Raw genomic sequence first — 6,000 nt, forward strand, 5'->3', positions numbered from 1 at the left:
CCTTCTCGCCGCATCCCTTGCCTCGCACCCCCGATCGCTATGCGCTGAGGCTCCTTGGCTGCCTTGGAACCATCTTTGTATCGGATGCATCGTGAGATAAGGGGTTGGCATTGGTAGTCGCCCCAAGTGCATCCGATGCTTGGACCATTCCGAGGCGGCCCTGAAGCCTCTTCCGTCTAGCCATTGGGGCCTTCTTACCCCATCTTTCGCCTGGCACCCTGATTGCTATGTGGTGAGGCTCCTCGGCCGCCTTGGAATCATCTGTGTATTGGACGCATCACGGGATAAGGGGTTGGCATTGGTAGTCACCCCAAGCGCGTCCGATGCTCAGACCATTCCGAGGCGGCCCTGAAGCCTCTTCCATCTAGCTGTTGGGGATTTCTCATCCCATCCCTTGCCTCGCACCCCGATTGATAAGCGGTGAGGCTCCTTGGCCGCCTCGGAACTATCTGTGTATTGGATGCATCGCGGGATAAGGGATTGGCACTGGTAGTCGCCCCAAGCGCGTCCGATGCTCGGACCATTCTGAGGCAGCCCTGAAGCCTCTTCCATCTAGCTGTTGGGGCCTTCTCATCCCATCCCTCACCTCGCATGCCGATTGCTATGCGGTGAGGCTCCTCGGCCGCCTCGGAACAATCTGTGTATCAGACGCATCGTGGGATAAGGGGTTGGCACTGGTAGTCGCCCCAAGCGCGTCTGATGCTCGGACCATTCCGAGGCGTCCCTGCAGCCTCTTCCGTCTAGCTATTGGGGACTTCTCGCCGCATCCATCGCCTCGCACCCCGATTGCTATGCAGTGAGGCTCCTCGACCACCTCAGAACTATCTCTGTGTTGGACGCATTGCGGGATAAGGGGTTGGCACTGGTAGTCGCCCCAATCGCGTTCGATGCTTGGACCATTCCAAGGTGGCCCTACAGCCTCTTTCATTTAGCCGTCGGGGCCTTCCCACTGCATCCCTCGCCTCGCATCCCGATTCCTATGCGGTGAGTCTTCTCAGTCGCCGCAGAACTATATCTGTTATCGCTACTGCATCCCTCGGCTGGTAACCTCCTCGGCTGCCTTGGAATGTTCTCTTTGTCGGACGCATCGCGGGATAAGGGGTTGGCACTGGTAGTTGCCCCAAGCGCGCCCGATGCATAGTCCGCTCTGAGTCGACCTTGCTTGCAGCCTCTCACATGCATAGACCTCTCTAAGTCGACCCTACAGCCTCTCACGTTTAGCCTTTGGAATCTCGCCTCACAACATGATTGCTATCCTTGCTGCATCCCTTGCCTCGAGCCCTGATTGCTTTCTTGGCTGCATCCCTCCTCTCCTCACAGCCCGGTTGTCATCACTGCTGCATAGGTCACTTCATGCATCTGGCTGCTGGGCCCTTCCCACTGCACACCTCGATTGCTATCTTTGCTGCATCACACACCCCGATTGCTATCTCTGCTACATCCCTCGGCTCTCACTTCTGCATCCTTTGCCTCACACCTTGATTGCTATCAATGCTGCATCCGTCACCTCACACCCCATTTGCTATGTGGGGAGGATCCTTGGCCGCCTTGGAAATTTCTCTATGTTGGATGCACTGTGGGATAAGGGGTTGGCACTGGTAGTCGCCCCAAGTGCGCCCGATTCTTAGACCGCTTCGAGGTGAGTCTAGGCTTCCTGCCTTTAACGCCCTTTTTACACCTCAATTGCTATGCACGGGCTCGTTGGCGTCTATCACCTCTTTGCGAAGAGTGGCACGATGATTGTTGGGGTAAATTGTAGCAGTCCGATCTCTGGCCTTGGGCCATTGTGAGGGCTGATCAATTTCCTATGCGCATCTCGTGTTCACCCAGTAACAGACTCGACGACTTGTAATCGGTCTTGTTCCCGATTGTTCCTGGAGGTAGTCTTCGGAACTCTTGGATTTGACCTATCACTCGAACTGTCCTCTTCCAAGGATGCTTGTGTGTGTGTGCTTGTGCCATTTCCTTGGCGGTATTAATGAGATATTAAAGAGTGGAGTGAGCACCTCGCCCAGCTATGTTTGGGGCTCTCACTCCCTTACCCGGTGTGCGACCGCTTTGCACGTAGGTTGCGGAGCATCGCGACTCTTTCGATGTTTGGCAGTTGTCTTCTGGTGATGCATTGGTCTTGAAGTGCACGTTACTAGCATTTTTGCCATTGTTCTCGATCTTTGGCACGTTCCTTTGTTGCAATTGGATATATATCTCCATTTATACGTGCAGGGTTCTCCCGCTTATTCAGTGCTGTCCCACTCTTAGCACTCTCGTGGTCTCCTTGGCTTCTCTCTCCCATGAGCGAGCTCTCTTCTCGAGTCTTTTCCATGTCCCATGGAGGTTGCCTTTCAAAATTCGGGCACACAAATGTGACCGGATAAGAGCGGAATTGCCTATGAGGAGAAGCTCACCTTAGGGAGCAGCAATGCCGAGTGTTTCGACAGAGGGTAGAGGGGGCGTTGTTTGGGCGGTTGCACAAAAGAGTGCTACAGTTGCACTGAAGGTTGCTTCTTCATCTCAGATGAACTCTTCGAGGCAAAAAAGCTTGTTTACGGGGTCGAGGTGGGACTGTTCGTGCGAGTTGCACCACCAAAAGTGCATAGGGGGAATATACCTGGGAAATGGATGTCTCTGAGTGGCCTTACTTACTCGTGTGCACGGTGCATTCTCTAACAGTAGGACTGTTGCGAGCATGTGCGGTTCGGATGTTTTTGGGTAAAGGGTTCCGTACGGGATGTTCTTCCCAGGCTCCTGTGAACTGAGACTCTACATCGTCATGCTCCGGCTCCCGTGGGTACTTCATGCCTCGTCGAGCTGTTTGTCATGGGCGATTAAGGCCGAGGCCTTCCTTTGAGAGGGGAATTGTTCAAGTTGGTCAAGGCGGGATTGTTCGTGCGGGGTGCACCACCAAAAGTGCGTAGGGGGCATATGCCTGGGAAATGGATGTCTCTGAGTGGCCTTACTCAGTCGCGTGCATGGTGCACTCTCTCATGGCATGACTGTCGCGAGCATCGACGGTGCGGTGGTATTCAGGTAACCGGGTTCCGTACGGGATGTTCTTCCCAGGCTCCTGTGAACTGAGGCCCCTTGTCGTCATGCTCCGGCCCGTAGAGGGTCCTTTTCTCCCATCGGGAGGGTTGCAGTGGTCATGGAGAATGGTTACCCAAGTCACACTTGGAAGGGAATGATTTGTGCATCGGTCGAGATGTGCTCGTCTGTGCGGGTTGCACCACAACATGTGTGTAGGGGGAATATACCTGGGAAATGGATGTCTCTGAGTGGCCTTACAATTAAGGTGGCTGCGTGCATGGTGTCGCCTGTTCAGATAGACGCGTCGCGAGCGGGGTCATTTGGGAGTTTTTGGGTAAAGGGTTCCATACGGGATGTTCTTCCTAGGTGCTTGTGAACTGGAACTCCTTGATGCCACATTCTGACTTTCACACGTCTTTTCGTTCCAGCGCGATGTTCTTCATCGGCATGTGGCGAGAGAGCCGGGCGACGGAAAATTGTTCTGTGCGGTCGAGGATGACTTTTTTGTGCGGGGTGCGCCACTCCAAGTGTGTATGGGGCATATGCCTGGGAAATGGATGTCTCTGAGTGGCCTTACAATTGAGGTGGTCGCGTGCACGATGCATTTTGCACAGATTCGACATTCGCGAGTAGGTTCGGCTTTGAGACCGAGGGTAAAGGGCTCCGTACAGGATAATCTTCCCAGGTGCTTGTGAACTGAAGCTCCCTGTCATACCTCTCCGGCCTGCACTTGTATTTTCCTTGCTCCGGGTCTTGAGGAGCACACTGCTCGGTTCCCACATCGCCGTCCTTGGTCAACTTTGGGATGTGGGCGGGTTTTGTTTGATTGCAACGATGGGCAGCATGCTTTCTAATTTTGGTTTCCCATTAGGGCGGGTCTGCCTCGCGGTCTCTCTGGCAGAGGCTCGGGGCGGCCCGCTCATGGCTGGAAGCTACCTGGTCGATCCTGCCAGTAGTCATATGCTTGTCTCAAAGATTAAGCCATGCATGTCTAAGTATGAACTATTTCAGACTGTGAAACTGCAGATGGCTCATTAAATCAGTTATAGCTTCTTTGATGGTACTTTGCTACTCGGATAACCATAGTAATTCTAGAGCTAATACGTGCACCAAATCTTGACTCTTGGAAGGGATGCATTTACTAGATAAAATGCCGGCGCGGTCTTGCCCGCTACTCTGATGATTCATGATAACTCGACGGATCGCACGGCCTTTGTGCCGGCGACGCTTCATTCAAATTTCTGCCCTATCAACTTTCGATGGTAGGATAGAGGCCTACGATGGTGGTGACGGGTGACGGAGAATTAGGGTTCGATTCCGCAGAGGGAGCCTGAGAAACGGCTACCACATCCAAGGAAGGCAGCAGGCGCACAAATTACCCAATCCTGACACGGGGAGGTAGTGACAATAAATAACAATACTGGGCTCATCGAGTCTTGTAATTGGAATGAGTACAATCTAAATCCCTTAACGAGGATCCATTGGAGGGAAAGTCTGGTGCCAACAGCCATGGTAATTCCAGCTCCAATAGTGTATATTTAAGTTGTTGCAGTTAAAAAGCTCGTAGTTGGACCTTGGGTCGTCATGGTCGGTCCGCCTACTTGGTGTGCACTGGCCCTCACGTCCCTTCTGCCGGCGGCGTGTTCCTGGCCTTAATTGGCTAGGTCGCGGTTTCGGTGCCGTTACTTTGAAAAAATTAGAGTGCTCAAAGGAAGCCTACGCTCTAAATACATTAGCACGGAATAACGTGATAGGAGTCTGGTCCTGTTTCGTTGGCCTTCGGGACTGGAGTAATGATTAATAGGGACTGTCGGGGGCATTCGTATTTCATTGTCAGAGGTGAAATTCTTGGATTTATTGAAGACGAACCATTGCAAAAGCATTTGCCAAGGATGTTTTCATTAATCAAGAATGAAAGTTGGGGGCTCGAAGACGATCAGATACCGTCCTAGTCTCTACCATAAACGATGCCGACCAGGGATCGGCGGATGTTGCTCTAAGGACTCCACCAACACATTCTGAGAAATCAGAGTGTTTAGGTTCCGGGGGGAGTATGGTCGCAAGGCTGAAACTTAAAGGAATTGACGGAAGGGCACCACCAGGAGTGGAGCTTGCGGCTTAATTTGACTCAACACGTGGAAACTTACCAGGTCCAGACATAGTAAGGATTGACAGATTGAGAGCTCTTTCTTGATTCTATGGGTGGTGGTGCATGGCCGTTCTTAGTTGGTGGAGCGATTTGTCTGGTTAATTCCATTAACGAATGAGACCTCAGCCTGCTAACTAGCAACGTGGAGGTTCCCCTTCGTGGCCAGCTTCTTAGAGGGACTATGGCCTCCTAGGCCATGGAAGTTTGAGGCAATAATAGGTCTGTGATGCCCTTAGATATTCTGGGCCGCACATGCACTACACTGATGCAACCAACGAGTTTTTCTCCCTGGCCCGAAAGGTTCGGGAAATCTTGGCAAATTGCATCGTGATGGGGATAGACCATTGCAATTATTGATCTTCAACAAGGAATTCCTAGTAAGCGCGAGTCATCAACTCATGTTGACTACGTCCCTGCCTTTTGTACACACTGCCCGTCGCTCCTACCGATTGAATGATCCAGTGAAGTGTTCGGATCGCGCCGACGGCAGCGGTTCCTGTCGCCGACGTCGCGAGAAGTTCATTGAACCTTATCATTTAGAGGAAGGAGAAGTCGTAACAAGGTTACCGTAGGTGAACCTGCGGTAGGATCATTGTCGGTTCTGGTCCCTGAATCGTGCGGGGGAGGAGGTGAGGGAGGCACGCCGAGCTCGCCTCCTTCCTGACCCTCACCCTCAACGATGTGTGGACAGTTGGGCCTCGCTGCATGGCTTAGCCCTAGGTTCCACACCGTCGGCTCGAGGTGATCGAATGTCATGATCGGGTGCATGCCCTTTTCGGGAGAGGCCGAGTCTCTATCCCATCGAGTTCGCATGCCACCGATTGCGC

At 52.8% G+C, this 6,000-nt stretch overlaps 1 non-coding gene across 1 annotated transcript; it reads left to right on the forward strand.

The window, feature by feature from the left end:
* Nucleotides 1–3,957: 3,957 nt before the first annotated feature.
* On the forward strand, nucleotides 3,958–5,768 carry LOC131873855 (18S ribosomal RNA). The gene has a single exon (XR_009371745.1). It is a non-coding gene; the product is annotated as an 18S ribosomal RNA (ribosomal RNA).
* Nucleotides 5,769–6,000: the final 232 nt, after the last annotated feature.

Source organism: Cryptomeria japonica, chromosome 2 (assembly GCF_030272615.1).
Source record: "Cryptomeria japonica chromosome 2, Sugi_1.0, whole genome shotgun sequence".
Classification (NCBI taxonomy): Eukaryota; Viridiplantae; Streptophyta; class Pinopsida; order Cupressales; family Cupressaceae; genus Cryptomeria; species Cryptomeria japonica.